Source organism: Schistocerca cancellata, chromosome 6 (genome assembly GCF_023864275.1).
Source record: "Schistocerca cancellata isolate TAMUIC-IGC-003103 chromosome 6, iqSchCanc2.1, whole genome shotgun sequence".
NCBI lineage: Eukaryota > Metazoa > Arthropoda > Insecta > Orthoptera > Acrididae > Schistocerca > Schistocerca cancellata.
In genome coordinates this window covers 567,419,749-567,440,724 of record NC_064631.1, presented here as the reverse complement: position 1 = coordinate 567,440,724, position 20,976 = coordinate 567,419,749, and positions in this window count along the sequence as shown.

The window sequence follows — 20,976 nt, the reverse complement described above, 5'->3', positions numbered from 1 at the left end:
CACAGTTACGCGACGAGTTTAAATTAATGTCAGCAGAACTTTCACACACTCTGGATGCGAAAGTCGATAAGAGATTTGAGCAACAGAACAGCCAAATTGACGAACTTTTTAAAGTGACAGAAATGAAAAATGTTTCAGTCTCTAACACGTCACAGCATATGCCACATCTTGAACATTTGTCACACTCACACAGCCAGTGTAACTTAGATAATTTACAGAGAGTACATGTCTTAGATTCCGAACAGTCACAGATAAACAGATTGTTACACAAACCTGAACCTGCTCAGTCATCTAGAGACGATAACTTTGATTACAAGCACTTTCCATCCGTTAGGAAATTTAAGAATGACAGAAAACAGATTCACGCTTTGGACTGGATACAACAATTTGCTTTTGAATTTTCACCGGCATTGCTTGCAATGCAGAAACTAAATTTTATTTGCAGCGTGTAAGTGGCCTCAGGGGATTCATTACACTTCGATGAATATGTGCCGTAGCGTGCACAGGGCCCCGAACCGTAGTAGTGCTATTTCTTCTTTAGTTTTCTGCACTGCCACCTACTCTTTTACTATCCTTTATATCTATCAAAATAACTCTTCAACTATCGATCTATCTAGGATTAAGAATGAGTAAAGAAAACCTGATATGACGACTTTTACCTGAAAGTGTTAATTTTCATTAGACACTCCCGAACTAACAGTATAATTTTAATAACAGAGAAAATTTTAGTTATCAGTAACCGTATACTTATCAGCAACAGCAAATACATTTTGGCAACAATAGAGGGTTTTCCCCACTACAGCAACAAAACCAGCCGGTTAGCATACCTAATCAACAATGTAATATTTAAGGTCAACCAAGCTTTAATGTTTCGCCGCCTACACGTATAGCGTCGGCCTCACCAAATAGTAACGCACAGCAACAAGGAAATCACTACGTACAGAAAACACATCATTTCAACTCCTATCGCAACGCGCCGTATAGTAATAACTATCATGACAGACGTAAAAGTAATAAGCAGAGTTTTCAGCGTAACAGTCGGTCTTACCAGCAGCAGAAACATCCACAACAACAGATTATTATGCATGAACCAGACAGTCGGTATCATGCCGAACCTAATACGTCAGGAAGAAATAACAGAACAGTACAAATAGTCGAGATGCCACAGCATCCTCCTGCAAATAACAGCACGTCAGAAAGAATTTGACTAGATACAGTACAGACTGAATCTTCCAGCAACGTAAGCAATACTTTTGACACACAGACTCTTGTTCACGAAAATTTTATTACTTTTGACGACATCCGAAACACACTTTTGCATGAAAAACCAGTGATTCAAAAAACCATTTCCCACCCTGTCATTGAAGTAAATATTGGATCAGCCACATTTTCAGCAGTAATCGATTCTGGATCACCTACGTCAGTTATAAATGAAAAAACCTTCAACTAATGTTACAAAGAGAAAATTTATCCTACGTTACCATTAGGCAAAATTAAAGTAAAAGGAGCAGTATCTCGTAAAGGAGTAGATGTAAAATTACAGACACACTTATTTTGTATTGCAGGTCATACGTTCCACTCAAATTTTCGGATTGTTCCCTTATTGACAACAGACGTTATTTTAGGTACGAATTTTCTGGTACAACATGACGCAATTGTTGACTTTCAAAATTCCTATTTAATATTATAGGATGAGAATGTACAACTGGCATTAGAATTTCAGCACGCTTTATCTGCAGATGAACAGGCAATTAATCGAACAGAGGTCTTTTCTACATCGCGTAACACGGACTGTCATTCCACATTGTTCACAGATACGTACGTACACAACTATAATACACCAGACGAAGCCGACTATGACGCTATGCAAATGATTTCTGAGGAAGTAAAGCAAAGCAGTGCAAATACAAACGACGAACGTACAGAGCTACGCAAAGTTCTTTTACAGCTCTAGAGCACTTGCCCGCGAAAGGCAAAGGTCCCGAGTTCGAGTCTCGGTCGGGCACACAGTTCTAATCTGCCAGGAAGTTTCATATTTTATATTACCCGCAAAACACGAATTTCATCGTTCCATCTTCACAGTTATTATTTAAAAAACTAAAGAGTTCTACAACACCTGTTCTATGATCTGGCACTTCAGTAACTATCTCCTATTCAACCAGAGCGCCTTATATCATAGACTAATCCCAAATATATGATCCAGCCTCTCGTTCACAACTTTCATCACTACTTTCCTTATCACTGTCACCATCACTATTCAAATGGTTCAAATGGCTCTGAGCACTATAGGACTTAATATTTGAGGTCATCAGTCCCCTAGACTTGGAACTACTTAAACCTAACTAACCTAAGGACATCTCACACATCCATGCCCGAGGCAGGATTCGAACCTGCGACCGTAGCGGTCACGCGGTTCCAGACTGAAGCGCCTAGAACCGCACGGCCACACCGGCCGGCTAGGTAGGATATAATCTATTTTGTTAAATGGAAGATACTTCAGATTGTCTATCAGCATCACCAAATATTTGCTCCAAATACTTCACTCCATTCAGTAAATGTTCACAACGTTTCTTCATTCACTCTCCTGTCTGCCAGCTGTAACGAGGCACCTTTCAGGTTCTTTTGTTTTTTTCTCAGACCAACAGTTATCAAAGAACCGCTGATGAATTCGTGAAAATTTTCATATCTTTCTTGTATATCTGAAGCTCACTCAATACTTTCTTCCGTTAATAAAGCTGGTGATCGTCTAGGCTTATTCTTTCTGACCAGACTTTAGTGTAGCCACCTCTCAGCTCATCAGCAACTGGTACAGGATATGAACTCCCCTTTGGATCAAAATCTGGGTTGGAAAATAATTTTCCCTTGCAACTATAACTCACAGCTTCATTAAAATCCCATTCTTCTGCCATTTCCTGTTCCTTCTTATTCTAACTCAGAATGTTTATCACTCAATACTTCTTATAGCTACCAAATACTTATATCCATCCTTTCCTTGAATTTTAATAATTCATTCTGCCTCCCTTCTTCCACCAACGAGATTTTGATGTCTACTTCTGTTTCCAGGACCCCATTTAAACCATCAATACTTTCTTTGACTTTTCTACAAAGATTGTCCATTTTTTTCAGTAACATAACATTGCTCTATTTCTGTTACTTCAGGAAGATCGTTTTTAATGAATCTTGTCAGATTTCTATTTTCTCAATAGGATATGTTGCTCTGATTCTATTTTTCAGTAATATCGTTTCATAAATCTTTCACTACCCATTGCAGTTGACTCACTAAGCTGGTGGACCACAAGAACTGGCTTTTGCTTCCATTGACACCCCATGTTAAGCATTTTATAGTACATGATCCATTTTCTACATCGAAACACCGAAAACTGTCATCTACGTGCAGCTTTATTCCAGGTATGTCACTTTTGCTGCTGAAACAGTACTTAAATTTCACCACAGTTTTCAAAATTTCGCTCTCAAACTTGTAACTTGAAGACTGCTGAACAACTATTCGTACAGTGTTAGCGCAGTGTAATTATTACACATCAAGTCATTCACTATATTATGCCGAGTCACAATCCTGTCACAGAACAATAGCCACAACAGCTCTCGAACAATGTACAAAGTACTGCACAAATTAGTTTTAAAATTTGTGTTGAAAGCGGCCTTAACATGTAATTCACATAATAAAGAAACGGCTGTATTATGTAACGCTGAACTGGCTCAAAATTAAATATCGCGAGTTATTGCCACCACTTGTGTGCTAAAAATTTCAGTTATTACAGGGCTTTGAAACACACTGAGCCTAGTTATCATCCAAAAAGTTATTTATTGAATGCAGTGGACTGGTTGTGGCACTGACTTTCATCAGTATTTAACCACAGAATAAGACAAAAAGTTATATAAAATAATTCCTTCCATAATAATGCACCAGAAACATACAAAACACTACAAAACGAATCATTTAAAACACTTTTCATAAAAACTAAATTTAAGGAAGTAAAGGTTTTTGCAACGCCGATTTACGCACGATGAAGCAGTATCGGAACAAATGAAATAGAACAGTAAGACTAAAGGCATATAAACACGTTAACTTTTACTTTTGTGTCGGCACTCATACTTAAATGAACGCAAAAGATTAGAAAAACGCCACCTACTGAAGTGCAATGTAGTAGCAAAAGAAATATACCTTAAATTCACTATACAAGTTGTCAAGTTATATAAATATGTAAGGTTGTATTCGTGTAAGAGACTTTGACACACCAGAAGGTTGCAGATTGTTTATATTGATTTAGGAACCAATTTTAAATTTTATGACATTTTCAGTGGGATATGTGGACCCTGACCGAAATTTATTGGTTATGAACTGCAGATTACAACTGAAGAAACTGCAAAAAGTCAGGAATTGAAGGAGATGGGGCCAGAATAAACTGAAAGAACCAGAGGTTGTAGAGGGTTTCAAGGTAGCGTTAGGGAACGATTGACAAGAACAGGGGAAAGAATATAAAAGAAGAAGTGGTAGCTTTGAGAGGTGAAACAACGACAATGCGCGGGGGCATACAGCGCAAGCTGTGGCTGCTCTGTTCGGTCGATGGGACTCCGAAGTACTGTACTATCCACCATACTCCTCGGACTTAAGTCCTTGTGACTTTGATTTGATTCCGAAGATGAAGGAACCACCTCGTGGCATTCGCTTCAGAACTGTTCCAGAGATTCGACAGGCAGTAGACAGCTCCATTCGCACCATCAACAGAACATGCTCTGCCAACGGTATACTATGCCTCCCACATCGCTGGCAACGGGTTCTACGCAACGCTGGTGACTACTTTGAAGGACAGTAACAGGTGCAAACATGTAACTCTTTTTGCATCGGTTGTAAATAAATAGTTGCCACTATTTAAGTTCCATCCCTCGTATAAATAGTTTAGCACATTTGAATACATGTTCAATATTATAGAAACGGAAGGGGTAAAGAAGGAGGAGAAGATCGAAATTACAGTGAAAGCAGCTGCTACGAAAGAAAAGAATTTAAATAAAGAAGTCTGCTAACACGGGGGAGGGAAAAGATGTGGAAAGTGGCCACTGACGGAAGTGAGCTACACACTGCAGATATGGAAGAGATTGTGACTACTGTGATAGGAGGGCCATTAACTGTCTTTTGAAGTGCGGAAGGAATTTAATTTCGAGGATTTTTTGGTGCAGATTGTTCGCAATTCGGCTTCCTGATACAGAAAATGATTTAGAGAAAATGGCAGTGTTATGTGATGGTCAGAGAGGATTTTATTTTGTTGAGGAAGAGTACCTCTGCTGTGCTCTTCAAATAGTGGTGTAAAAGTTGACGATGAATCAGAGGGCGTGCAGTGATTGAGAAGACGTTAGAGCAATCTTGCACCATATATTAACTCTCTCATTTGCATTAATTCTTCTTCTGTTTCTTGTGTACAGTGAGAAAGCCTTGTCCGTTGTTACAACACAAGTACCATAATTCCTGTCAGCAACAACTCCAATTGCAAAAGTTCTATACGAAATAATGTCTCTGTCATAGTACGCCTCCAATCCTGCTAGAGGCTTTTCATTGCCCCTTACTATTGCGATTGTTATCCATGAATTACCTGTTACTACCTCATTTGTTGTACAAGAGAAATTGATCTTACAACCCACAAATGTTACCACAGGTACATGGAATTTTATACACACCACATGTCGACAGGGGAGGGCGTTTATCCTTCACAGATCGTAGTACTTGACTTATTTTCTTTGTTGGTTTAAAGATCGGTTTTATGTCATGTTTTCGTAAAATCTTACCAATCCGATCTGTTACTTTTTTAATAAAAGGGAGAACTACTGTATTTTTCTGTCGTCGTGGTTCATTCTTATCTTTTGGGTCAGCTGTAGCGGAACATGCTCTTCAACCAGGCAACCACCAAGTGAAGTTTTCGGATACCGAAGTTATATCTACAACGTTAAATTACTATGCACGGCTTTATAGAGAAGCTATCGAAATTTATAAACATCACAATAATTTTAATAGGAAAGAGGAGGCTATGAAACTTAGCGATATATGGACAGTGGCTCTACAAAATTGCTAACAATTTTTATCTTTGACTAGGTGGTAATAGATAGTCAACCTTATCTTTGCTATGGATTACCACTTCTCATCACGTGTCACCTGAACCACGCCCCCATTTCTCACAATATATAAGTCGCTCTCAGACACCCGACCAGTCAGTCGGCAAGACTCAGGGGAGCAGCGCCTCTGAGGAAGTCCAGCGCAGTCCTGGACGAAACGTAAGGAGCAGAAAAGTTCTTGGACCACTACCTCACATCCCGGAAAGTATATCAACAGCCATGTCACCCAGTCGTGAAAGCCTTCATTCTACAACCAAACCAAGTGTCTCAACAGGAGCTATTAACTGGGCCACTAACATTTATAGGTTGTAAGATCAATTTCTCTTGTACAACAAATGAGGTAGTAACAGGCAAGTCATGGATGACAATCGCAATAGTAAGGGGCAATGAAAAGCCTCTAGCAGGATTGGAGGCGTACTATGACAGAGACATTATTTCGTATAGAACTTTTGCAATTGGAGTTGTTGCTGACAGGAATTATGGTAGTTGTGTTGTAACAACGGACAAGGCTTTCTCACTGTACACAAGAAACAGAAGAAGAATTAATGCAAATGAGAGAGTTAATATATGGTGCAAGATTGATGGTGTTTTGACAAAATATATTGATGCATCTACGCTTGTTGGCACATAGAGATGATAACTGTTCCTAGGCGGGAGTGATACAGTCGAAATAGCGTACGTCACAAATCTATCGGAGTCATTGGCAGTTCTAGCCTGCGTGAGCATTCGTGCGAAAGTCCTTGGAGAATATCATCACCGTAGTCAAGTATAAGAAGTATCAGTAACTCTACGGGCATTTCTTAAGCTCTAAGAGGAATATGTTTTTATTATCCTGCTAGTAGCAAAGACGAAGTAAAAAGGACAATGAACGTTACTGCCATCATTGCACTTGCAACTTGATTGCGACACGGAAGCAAGTTCGTGTCGAATGGGTCGCGGGACAGCGCTTGCAGCGTGTGGAGTGGTGACGCGGACAGACGGTCGGGTCGTTCCAGAGCAGAGCGAGGAGTCGGCACGCAGTGAATGGTCCGGCGACTGCGGCGGCTGGCGGCTGATGGCTTTCCGGGTCGCTGCACAGCAGCCGACGAGCTTCGCCCACCAAACACGCTCCGCTATTGGCTTCCGATAAAACTATTAACACCAGCGGCTGTCATTATCCGGTCCACGGCTGTGAGCCGCACTGGCTTCCAAGTGCCAGCCTTTACGCTGCAAAATCGTCAGAATAAAACTTCTGTAGGCACCTCTCTGCTGCGGACAGTCGAAATGCACGGTCGTCCATTACTACTTCTCTGGATTAAAGCAGTGTCAGTTCAGAAAAAAACTCTTCGGGACATTACCAACTGTGTGATGTGCTAGAAAAATTGGATAGAAAGTTCTCAGTTAATTTTCCGCCTGAAATGCGGATACAATCACGAGATTTTTCACACTGGCCTCCAATATCATCGACAGGAGCTACGTCTGACCTTCGTGAAACTAGCGAGGCTCTGACTTCTGTGACAAATGACTACTAGGCTTCATCATAGTGACGTCACGGAGATACTGATACCCAGAAGTCAGTCGATACCGCCTCACTGGTGGTGACCGCGTTCGTTGGCATCCGGAAGGCATCCCATTCATTTTCTCTCTGTCGCCTACCGAACGAAATGCTCGAGTATACAATATTAGACTAGCCATGTCATTTGATTCAAGAACCTCTATCAAACAGGACACATGCCTATGAAAATATTCCGGAACATTATGTTGTGGTCAGGTGAACTTCTTTTTGAAACCCAACATTACGTCCTTATCTGTTGAAGACTTCTTCGAGGTGGCTTATAGCGTTTCCTAGGTTCAATTTACGCCTTGTCTCGCTATAAACTGAAGTAAAATTCCAGTTCTGTGACCTCCAGATTAGCGGAGTGCCGTTGCGTGTTTTGAAAAGTCGATGGGAAATAGCAATTGTCAGCTGCTGTCTTCTTTTATAGCTATCTCGCACGGTGAAAGGCTGGTATACACATCTTCAACACCAGACTCCAAAGGCCATTCACTTCCACACAATGGTTAAGGTGTTTAGCAATCTCTATAGCAGTATTTCCAACATTTGTGAGGCCATTATCCATGAGTGCAATCAGATATCAGCCAGTTCCCGCCATCATCGACAACAGCACTTAAGTAAACTTTAGTAGAATGAAAATGAATCTTCTTCAAACACGTTTATTTTTAAAGTGACTAAAGGTAAGTGATACTCAGTTTTTGTTTGTGCTTCATTAAATCACGAACTAATGAGTCAACGAGACAATTGGAATTGTCAATTTCTAAAATTTTTTCTCGTACAATGATGAAGTAATACTCAGCGCATTGCGACTGCTATCTACAAGTCCTTCTCGGAAAAGAAACCTAACTATCCACATTGAGGGTAGACACTTGGTACCAAATGTGCTTCCTCTGCGCCATTCCTATCGCTCACTACATTTAAAATCAACCAAATTGATATGTGTGCACTATACTTACTGTTTGTAAATCCGTCTTCGAGCAGTCCATATTTGTAAACTAGCAGAAACAATGATGATAATAATAATAATAATAATAATAATAATAATAACGTGTAGGTCCTCCAGCAATCTGGAGTTACTACATAGTTGCTGTTGTGCTACAGTATGTTGTCAGTTAGTCCATTTCCTGTCGCGAAGTCAATATTGAAATTTTCATTAGATATTTAAGCCTATGTGACATACGAGGTCTCAATTTTACTGTCATAGGGGCATGGTACAAAGTACTTCTTGTACGTGTGTAGTGAGTGGACTACGAGGAAAACTTTCATAATAGTTTCATATGTTGTTACCTCCACAACATTATGCCACTTTGAAAGGTTCAAAATGGTTCAAATGGCTCTGAGCACTATGGGACTTAACATCTGAGGTCATCAGTTCCCTAGAAATTAGAACTACTTAAACCTAACTAACCTAAGGATATCACACACATCCATGCCCGAGGCAGGATTCGAACCTGCGACCGTAACGGTCGCGCGGTTCCAGACTGAAGCGCCTAGAACCGCTCGGCCACTTCGGCCGGCACTTTGAAAGGTACTCGTTGATTTAATCTGACTACCGGTATGATAAATCTTTGGCAATATCTGGGGCTTATCACTAATAAAGGCATGCGACTTCGTAGCAGCTGATAATTCTTGTACTATAAAAACACATTAGCAACTTCTGTCACCAGATAACCCAACGTTTTCAATTTTCATTTGTCATCAACCATACGTGCAGTGGCTCTACTGGGTTCTACCCAAAGCGAATTATTTAACCATTGAATTTAAAAGCAACAATTCTCAGTCTAATCCTGCACACAGTAACGCTAACTCGGTGCAGCATTGTTGAGATGACAACTTTATCACTGAATGTAATTTGTGCCTTTCTCATTTATGCTGCCGATTATGATGATGTTGGGACTAGGAAACTGGTAGTTTAAAAAGGAGCATTGCAGATTATGACATTTATCTACATCTACGTGTTTACTCTGCTATTCACAATAAAGTGCCTGGCACAGGTTTCAATGAACCACCTACCGTTCCACTCTCGAACGGCACGCGGGAAAAACGAGCACTTAAATTTTTCCGTGCGAGCTCCGATTTCTCTTATTTTATAGTGATGATCATTTCTCCCTATGAAGGTCGGTGCCAACAGAATGTTTTCGGAATCTGAGGAGAAAACTGGTGATTGAAATTACATGAGAAGATCCCGTCGCAACGAAAAACACCTTTGTTTTACTGATTGCCACTCTAATTCACGTATCATGTCTGTGACACTATCTCCCCTATTTCGCAGTAATACAAAACGAGCTGCCCTTCTTTGTACTTTTTCGATGTCATCCGTCAGTCCCACCTGATGCGGATCGCACATCGCACAGCAATACTCCAGAATAGGGCGGCCAAGTGTAGTGTAAGCAGTCTCTTTGGGAGACCTGTTGCACCTTCTAAGTGTTCTGCCAATGAATCGCAGTCTTTGGTTTGCTATACCAACAATATTATCTATGTGATCCTTCCAATTTAGGTTATTTGTAATTGTAATCCCTAAGCATTTAGCTGAATTTAGAGCCCTCAGATTTGTGTGACTTATCGCGTAATCTAAATTTAGGTGATTTTTTTTAGTATTCATGTGAATAACTTCGCACTTTTCTTTATTCAGGGTCAATTGCCACTTTTCGCACCATACAGATGTCTTATCTAAATCATTTTGCAAGTCGTTTTGATCATCTGATGACTTTACAAGACGGTAAATGACAGCATCATCTGCAAACAATCTAAGACGGATACTCAGATTGTCTCCTATGTCGTTAATATATATCAGGAACAATAGAGGGCGTATAACACTTCCTTGGGGAACGCCGGATATTACTTCTGTTTTATTCGATGACTTTCCGTCTATTACTACGAACTGTGACCTTTCTGACAGGACACCACTAATCCAGTCGCACAACTGAGGCGATACTCCGTAGGCACGCAGTTTGATTAGAAGACGCTATTCTCTAGAACCATTGACACTGGATTGCACTATAGAATTATGGAAAATTACAGCACATTATTGTCCCGTACGAATCTCTATGTCCTGAGGGGAAGATAGAACAGCGTGGAGTGGACTCGGCCATAAGGAAATGGATAGTACATTTGGGTGCAATATTAGCCATGCGAGCATGAGGCATGATCAGTTAAATAAATTATAGGAACTGATAGAGAACACTTATACTTCAGCAGAAAATACTACAAAGCATTTAAGATACAATAGTGGAAGGGATAGGTAGAGGGCCGCTAGTTAAACCTTTGATGGGTAATAGCAGAATGGACCATTACAGGGACTCGATTTTCTGAAACAGCAAAGCGGACGCTTACGCGACTAAATTTGCCCATTATTTTTGTGATCTCCTATAGAGCAAAGCTGATACACCGAGGAAGATATTAATTACATCGAGGTCTAAAAAATCCTCGGTAACCACGCTTACAACTTCGTTTCTTACCATTTCAGGTTGAAGACTGAAGCAGGTCTGCCAGGCGGCAACATTTGTTGTCTTCCATCAGCCACCTGCTGCATCCGACAAAGACCTGATTCTTGTAGTACTCAACATCTATCAGACACTCGCAGCGTCAGAATTACTCCCTCCAATTTCCCACTGTTATCTGCACGAAGGCAATTCTTCATACTGTCTGTTATTCCCCAAACACAAACTGACTGACAACTTTGAGCAGCTATGTGACTGTAAACGCGGATGTCCCTTGGCTAGCTGGACTGTCCTCTCTAAGACTCCGAAGCTATCTGGCTTCCCCCCAGCGAAAGAGACGGCTCCACGCCCGCATTTGTCACAGTCCTAACTGACCAAACCCCTGTCATTTTCTCCTGCCTGACCTCGAGCAGAGTACCCTTTTGACACCCATGCGCAGACAGAAAGCTACCAGGTGCTTCGAGAAGCTTCCATCTGTGTATGCACTGTGAGGCAAGTGGGCCACAAGGGGGAATGTGCCGTCGCTCGTTCCTCGGGCTTCTTCGTACATTAAACTTGCATTCTCATACAGTGCACTGGAAAGGCACAGAATAGAAATTGCTCATCAGAAACGGCACTTCAAAACAAAACGCAGGTTACATAGACACTTCCTCTGGGCATTATCCGATAGAATTAAAACAGGCTGAAATTAATGATCCCTAGTTAAGTTAATGGGTTCTAGAATCATTGAAAGAGGTACAAAAGGTAACGTACTTCTTGCAACATGTTAATGCAGGGGCGGGCAAACGTTGCACGCGGCTCATGAGCGCACAGCGCTGCACCTGTGCTGCTCGCGTGCAGGCGTTGACCGGGGCTGTGGCGACAGCCGGCAGGTTGCGGCAGTGTAGTGCCAGGCTAAGCTGCGGACGTTGATGCGAAGCGAGCACTATGTAGTGAACGTTGTATTTCAAGAAACAGAGAAGTGGAGATTTGCTATCTTTTAAAAAGTAATGGGAGAATCATTTTTTGTTTGTGCAAAAACGTGACAATTCGAAATGTTTAATATGTGGCAGTATTCTCGCTGGTCAACGGAAGTTTAGTATTGAAGGCCATTATAATAAATTTCACAAGGACGAGTACAATTTATTGTCGGATTCTGAGCGGATGGGGAATTGACTGAGCTTAAGAAGAGCGATCTGACGATACCAGATGAATCTGTCGTAGTTGGCCGGCCGGAGTGGCCGAGCGGTTCTAGGCACTACAGTGTGGAACCGCGCGACCGATATGGTCGCAGGTTCGAATCCTGCCTCGGGCATGGATGTGTGTGATGTCCTTAGGTTAGTTAGGTTTAAGTAGTTCTAAGTTCTAGGGGACTGATGACCACAGCAGTTAAGTCCCATAGTGCTCAGAGCCAATTGAATTAGTCGTAGTTGCTGTTGTCACGAGAGATCTGCGACTTTCTCTCGTCATGTCTCTCATCTAACTGACTTAACATTTTATGGAGCACTGTTTTCAAGTTTTCAGGACAACAACAATAATAGCCCAGCGGTATGTGCAAGTTATAAGACTGCGCTTAGTATAGCGAGAGCTGGAAAACCATTTGCTGAATTAATAAGTCTCGGTTAAGAGCAAACATCAGTGATGAATATTTACGTAACTGTTTGTGTTTGTCTGTATGTAGAAATTTTGTTCCAGATGTTAAACGTATTGTTAACTCCACCTGTAATAATTAAATAAAACGTATCGTAGGTAATAGGTACTCTTTCAAACCGTGATTTCTTTCAAGCACTCCTACTAATCTTATTCATTCACTCAATAAAGCAAGCTAGGAAACAAAACGCATTACAGAGGAAGGAGCGGACAGAAGGTATGGTGGGGATGGGAGATAAGCGGGTGGCCAGCTTGCCCCTGTGTGCACGCGGAACACCTGTTAACTGCACGCGTGCAAGTGCACCGCACATGTGCAGGATTCCTGCCCGCCCCTGTGTTAATGCAAGTGTACTATGCAAATGAATTAAAGAGCCACTTTTTTGAAACCGAGGTATTCTCCCTCACTGTGATGCACAAGTTTGAAATTTGGCTCAAAGATGCTTACAGCTCTCCTCTGTAACGGTGCAAAAGTGACGCTTCAAACAGCAAGGTGATGCCACATACGAGAAAAAGGCCAGAGCTCTGAACCTCATGCGAGGTGTAAGGTGGTTTAATGATGTAAAATTGGCACTATATTTCACCATAAGCCTACCCAACGCCACCGTGGTGATGTCACGTGGTGAGAAGCTCGTAGCATCCCTCACCCTTACCCACATCTGACTTCTCCTTTTCACGTCTTTGCTATTGTGACCAGAACCGTGTCGGCCAGCGATAAAATCGTTTTCTTACGTGTATCCGAGAGAAACGTTTCAGACACACCGCCGCTCTGAATCGTCGAGAAGAGATCTGAGGAGCTGGCATCAAGGGCGTGAATGTAACCACCCCTTCTCTTACAGTGTTCATTTACATACATACAACGGTAGCAAACGACCGTTGGTGGTTAGCTGTGAAAAAGAACGAGGTTCTCGACAAACTTTGCCACTTATACAACTAAATCTACAGGGCTTCTCTGCAATTCACTTTTGAGTACCTGGCACAGGGTTCATCAAACCACAGTCAGACTATTTCTCAATCGTTCCATTCCGGAACAGCGCGTGGCAAAAATAAACACTTAAATCTTCCCGTACGGGCTCTGAGTTTGCTTATTTTATTGCGATGATCATTTCTTACTATGTAGGTTGGCAACAATAAAATATTTCCGTACTCACAGGGGACAGCTGGTGACTGAAATTTCGTGAAAAGATCTCGCCGCAATGTCAAACGCCTTTGTTTTAATGATTACCACGTCAACTCGTTTATCATACGCGTAACACTTCTCCCATTACATGATAATACAAAACGAGGTGCCCTTATTTGGACATTCTCGGTGTTTTCTGTCAATCCCATCTTGTAAGGGTTCCACACCGCACAGCAATACTCTTACAGAGGCCGGATAAGCGTAGTGTAGGCTGTCTCTTTCTAGACCTATTGCCTCTCCTAAGTGTTCTTCCAATATAACGCAGTCTGTGGTTTGCCTTCCTCATTACATTATCTATCCGATCGTTCCAGTTTAATTTGTTCGTAATTATAATTCCCAGGTATTTAGTTGAATTGGCAGCCTGTAGATTTGTGTGATGTATCGTGCAATCGAAATTTAACGGATCCTTTTATCATTAATGACGACAGAGTCTGTACTGATGCAATAACTTCATTTATTACAACACAATGTTCTTCAGCCATGCATGCATGCACAGACAATTTTGCCAGACACTGTCGCCTTTAATGATACAATCACACCTGGCGGGGCTAAAATGATGATAAAAAATGATAATAAAGGCCTTCTTACGCTTACAAGGGAACCTCCCCATCGCACCCCCCTCAGATGCAGTTATAATTTGGCACAGTGGACAGGCCTTGAAAAACTGAACACAGATCAGTCGAGAAAACAGGAAGAAGTTGTGTGGAACTATGAAAAAATAAGCAAAATATACAAACTGAGTAGTCCATGGGCAACAACAAGGACGATATGGGCACAGGAGTGCCGTGGTCCCGTGGTTAGCGTGAGCAGCTGCGAAGGGAGAGGTCCTTGGTTCAAGTCTACCCTGGAGCGAAAAGTTTAGTTGCTTCATTTTGGCAAAGTTATGATCTGTCCGTTCGTTCATTGACGTCTCTGTTCACTGTAATAAGTATAGTGTCTGTGTTTTGCGACCGCACCGCAAAACCGTGCGATTAGTAGACGAAAGGATGTGCCTCTCCAATGGGAACTGAAAACATTTGGTCCAGGAAAACACGTCTGATATATTCTATACGACACTGGTGACGGCATGTGCGTCACTTGACAGGAATATGTTGTCGACCCACCTAACTTGCACACTTGGCGAATGGGTGAAATGATTCTTCTACCTTGCACGATTTAGGTTTTCTTGTGGAAGTGATAATCACTCACAAAAAAGTGATGAAAACATAAGAGTGTGTCATATAAACTGCAACAAATGAATGCAACAGTTTTACAGTCGCACAGTTTTCGCTGTGTTCTTTCAAAACATATGTTTTTAACGTTTTCAAATTTTTCCGTGTGTAGACCATCAAATCCTGCATACGTCCAAGCAAATCTGAACATATCCTGGAATTTTGGAGAGCGAAATTGATTATGTGTGAGTGCCTGAACTCTGATAATTGTCTGAAAATAAAAATTTAAAACTTTTTACTGGAGGGAAGACTTGAACCTTGGACCTTTTGTTCCGCAGCTGCTCACGCTAACCACGGGACCACGGGACCACGGAGCTACTGGTGTCACACTCTCCTTGATGTTGCCTATCTTAGCATGGACTACTCAGTTTGTATATTTTGCTTGTTTTTTCATAGTTCCACACAACTTCTTCCTGTTTTCTCGATTGATCTGTGTTCAGTTTTTCAAGGCCTATCCACTGTGACAAATTATAACTAAATCTGAGGGGGGTACGATGGGGAGGTTCCCTTGTTAGTTCCGCGAATTTGTGAGCTTCTGGACTGTGACTGTGTGACATGGAGGTTTGGATCGGCATTGTGGACATCATCGGATAGCCGAAGTGGTTAAGGTGACGGCTCATGACAAGTGGGAAATACGGGTTCGAGTCCCGGTCCAGCGCAAATTTTCATTTGTCACAAGTAGGTGACGCTAATAGGCGTTCACAGTATGTGAATCCACTGCCTGGAATCCTTTTAGTACTTATGTGGATATCCCCACACTTTTCCTTATGTGGAGTCAACTGCCACCTCGCACTAAACAGATAATTTGTCTAAGGCACTCTGCAATTGGTTTTGATCTTCTGATGACATTACTGGACGGTAAATGACATCATCTGCATACAACCTATGAGGGCTGCTCAGATTTTTTCCCTAAATCGCTTATATAGATTAGGAACAACAGAGGGTGTATTACAGATCCTTCAGGAACACGAGATATCACTTCTGTTTCTCTCGATGACTTTACGTCGATTACCGAGAACTGTGGACTTTAAGACAGGAAGTCACGAATCCAGTCGTACAGCTGACACGGTACTCCATAAGCAAGCAATTTTATTAGAAATCTCTCGTGAGGAGCGGAGTCAAATGCCTTCCGGAAATCTAGAAATATGGAATAAATTTGAGATCTCTTGTCGACAGCACTCATTGCTTCGAGCGAATAAAGAGCTAATTGTGTTACACTAGAACGATATTATCTGAATCCGTGCAGACCATCTGTCAATGGAATGCTTTCCTCAAAGTAATCCATAATGTTCGAATACAGTGCATATTCCAACATTCTGCTACACATCGATGACAGTGATATGGGTCTGCAGTTCATCTAATTGCTCCTATTTCCTATCTTGAATACGGTGTTGGTGTGACTTGTGCAACTTCCCAGTATTCAGGCACAGGTCTTTCGTCGAGCGAGCGCTTATAAATAATTACCAAGTATGGAGCTGTTGTATCAGTAACCTCTGAAAGGAACCTGACTGGGATACAGTCTGAACTAGAAGACTTGCCTTTATTAAATGATTTAAACTGCTACGCAACACCGAGGATATCTACGATGGTTGTCCAGAAAGTAATGCACCGCACTCTTTTTCTTCAACAGTTCTTTATTGAATATAATGAGAATTACACACACGAAAGAATGGTGTTTTATCTACACTGTGTGAACTTCCTTTGCTGATTGACAGACGCAGCGCCGACAGCCGAGTCGTAATGTGTCCGTCCTCGCGAATGACGTCAGCTCGCTGCATGTCAGGTGTGACAGCCGTGGATGGTCCACCCGACCGCTGCAAATCGTGGAACTCCGCCGAACCACATTCTGATGACCTCACCCTCTGTGTCCAGCGACTAACAGTACTTCTGTCGACGGCAGATGCCCCAAAGATTTTGCACAAGCGTTTGTGAATATTCCCCACAGTTTCTTTCTCTGAAGTGAGAAATGCGGTGACGGCACGTTGTAGCGTACATCACCTACAGACGCCATTTTGAAACTGTCCTACAGCTACCCTGTCTGTCGGAAGTGATGAAAACTTGGCGCACACACTCACTCAGGAGACTTCAAATAATACATACGTCCGTTTCGCATTCGTAGCATTGTTTTCGGCTGAGGAGAAAAATGCGGTGCATTACTTTCTGGGCAACCATTGTATTTCTAAGTTACTCATATTGATAGCTGTTTTTGATTGAAATTTTGAAATATTTACATTGTCTTCTTTAGCGAAGGAATTTCGGAAAACTTTGTTTTGTAACTCCGCTTTAGTGGCACTGTAATCTGTAATATCGCCATTGATGTCGTGTTGTGAACGTGTACTTTACATACGGTCAGAATCTCTTTGGATTTCTGCCAGATTTTGAGACAGAGTTTCGCTGTCGAAATTCTTAAAACACCTCGCATTGAAGTCGGCGCTACGTTTCGAGTGCAGTAAAACATCGCCTATCTTAGAGATTTTGCATTCTTTCCAATTTGGCACGCTTTTTTCACAGATATTGCAGTAATATTCTGACCTCTTTTGTGTGCAATGGGGCATCAGTACAAACTTTTATTATCTATAAATCTCTCAACTTCCATCAACACTGTTTCTTTGAATTTAAGCTGTATATTATCTACACTTAAATAGTCCGGAAGGAGTGGAAACTGTCTCCTAGGAAGCAGCAAGCGAATTCTTATCTACTTTTTAAATAGATATATTTCGTTTTTATTTTTAATGGATTTGGATACCCTCCAGTAGAGTCAACCCTTCTTAGAGAAGGAATTCGTGTAGCTGCAAGGGCAGTGAACGTGATACGACTTCTTTGGAGTGTAGCCCAACTACAACGTACAATTTCAGGTTTTGTATGCAGGATGGAACCATTACGGACCGTTCGAAACCATTCGACGAAATCTGAACGTGATCCGAATAAGCAATGGGTGCTTACACTTTTTCACCACTCCTGTTTTGCGATCTCGCTTTGTGTGATCTTGTGGGTTGGAGGCGCGACATTGACGTGTGATTTATATACGATACCGCGTTTCTGTTCGTAAGTTCTGTCAACCAGAGTAATTATTGTTGACATGGTAGTCATAGAAGTAATGAAAAAAAGGGGAGGTGGCAATGTAGACTTACGCTGTGCCGGCCGGAGTGGCCGTGCGGTTCTAGGCGCTACAGTCTGGAGCCGAGCGACTGCTACGGTCGCAGGTTCGAATCCTGCCTCGGGCATGGATGTGTGTGATGTCCTTAGGTTAGTTAGGTTTAATTAGTTCTAAGTTCTAGGCGACTGATGACCCCAGACGTTAAGTCGCATAGTGCTCAGAGCCATTTGAACCATTTGAACTTAGCTGAATGTTGTTTTGAAGCTAGAGTGGGCGGACGCTGCTCCCATCTTAAGCAGCCTAAAACATTAGCAGACTACTGTTTAAAGCTGCTTCTTGTTCATTATTTCTGTCGCGTGCACACAACAACTGTTCTACATGCTGAAAAATACAGTGCTTACATGAATAACATAGTGCCAGGAAGGCAATTCCAAAAGTTTTTCTGTTCTTGAATGCGTATTTGCTCTAGTAATGCGATACATTTGGCCTTCTTTTTTCTTCATATATTTCGAATAATCGAAAAGAGAAGGAAATTATGAGAGAAGCATACTTTCATAATCCACTTAATTCCACTTTTACTATATTTGTATCGGTAGCAAATGAAGCTGCAACTCCGAAACCAATGGTTGTTCGCTTACTGGCACTGCTTCTTGTTCGTTACATTTTCAGTTTTCATCTCTTATGTACATTTTAATGTTCACGTGTGCAAACAAAGTTACCATACGTGTTCCTTGGAAGCCAATAAATGTGTGTAATGAGGAAAGAAGGAAAGCATGCTATCATGTCTTGTGTACGTAAACAAAGTGGGCGATTACTGAAATGCCAAAGAAACAGAAGTGACAGGTGTACCTGCATGCAGAATAGAACTCTTCTACGAGGGCAATTCAGAAAATAAGGAGCGATAGGTCGAGAAGTGGAAACCACGGTGAAAATCAAAACTGTTTTATTAGCAACGGTTAGCTACGCCTTCCAGGTACTTCTTTACACAGTCGCCGCTCAGACTTAGACATCTGTCGCAGTGTTGTACCAACTTTCCAATTCCCTCGTTATAGAAGACAGCCGCCAGTGCTTTTCGACAATTTTCTACTCTGGACTGCAGCACGTTGTCTGTCTCAAAATATTGTCTACATAGCCAGCGGTTGATTTGAGCAGAGATGAACCTCAGGGGTAGCCAATTACGGGCTGTATTGTGGGTGGTCAAACACTTCCCATCGAAAACGCAGCAGGAGCATCTTCATGGCCCCTGCAGAGTGTGGCCGAGAATTGTCGTGTAGAACGAACCACGTGACAGTTATGTTATGTGGATTGCATGGATTCAGGCGAAATCTTTCGCCAGGCCCTCATACTTGGCGGGAGACGCTAATTTCTGGCAATTTTTACGTTCTCACTGTGAGCTCAGAACTGAAAAGAGCGACATGATGCGATCGACGGGCGTACTAGACACAGTGACCAACGCATCTGTGCAAAGCTTCAGCAGATTTTCACAGTATTTGCGACCTCGCAACTGACCGTTCCTTACTTTCCGAATAACCCTCGTATTATTGGATTGTTAGTGCATTAGTTTCACTATAGTTTACACATCTTCTCACTTTGCAATCTTACCTATGATGTGTCATTCAATGTGTGATCATAATAGCAACTTACAGGATAAAGAAACTATATAATTTTTTAAAACATGTTCCTAAATGTGATCAAGGGAATGGTATCACACGCTTAGACCCCTTGAAACGGATATTTTCCTTTAATATGTATGTAACACAGTTTTAGCAATGATAGACTAGCTTGTGTAGCATATAGGTCTACCTTTCCAACAACAGCCTATCTGCTTCTTTTTCCGGAATATTTCTCCCCAGTAGCTGTATCAGTTTATCAGGAGTTACCAGACATTTCGCAATTGGAACGTATCTACTTTGATAATGTGCTTCATTTTACTTTTAAATTTAATTTTATGGTTTTCAACGTATATAAGTCTATACCATACTTTGTGATGTACCTACAGTTAGTTTCATGTTCCATGAAGCATTTGCCCGATAATACATAATAACGTGAAATGAGTCATTCTATATTAACATATTTTTGTCATTATGCCTCCATGCTGATCATTTATTAGTTATTTTGTTTCTTGATTAAAGACAGGCAAATGTTAGTAATTCTGTACCCATCACCATTCACGCATTACAATAATAGACAGTCTTCTGCAAGATAGGAAGAGTTGTCGAAGAGGAACGTTTTCAGCTTAGTTTCAGTTTTTACTTTGCTGTATGTCAGGCATATTACATCACTGGGTAAGTTATCTAAACTTTTGTTTGCAATATTATGAAGCACTGTTTGTGCTACAGACAATTTTAATGTGGCGTAGTGAATTTCTTTTTTGTCTTCTGGTATTGTAATTATATACATCATTGTTGCTCTTGAACTGCAATGGATTGCTTACAACAAACTTCATGGGGGAATAACTATACTGTGAAGCGGATAGATTGCTAATCTCACGCTGAGCAGCTGGCTGACACGACGAAAAGAGAGTTCAAAAGTTTTCGGCCAAAGCATTCTTCAGAAAGGAAGAAAAGCAGCTTGCGCCGTTTATGGGTGTATTAATCGATCTGATTCGTAAGTGGAGCCCTTCAAACAATCTTTTCTTTTGTATACATGAATTACGTTTGCTCTGTTTCCTTTTACTATTTCCTGTGTTTTGCATTACCTTCCAAACGACAAATGCTCCGACTTCCAAGCCCCTGTACATCAACAGTCCGCCCCGTTCAGCATAA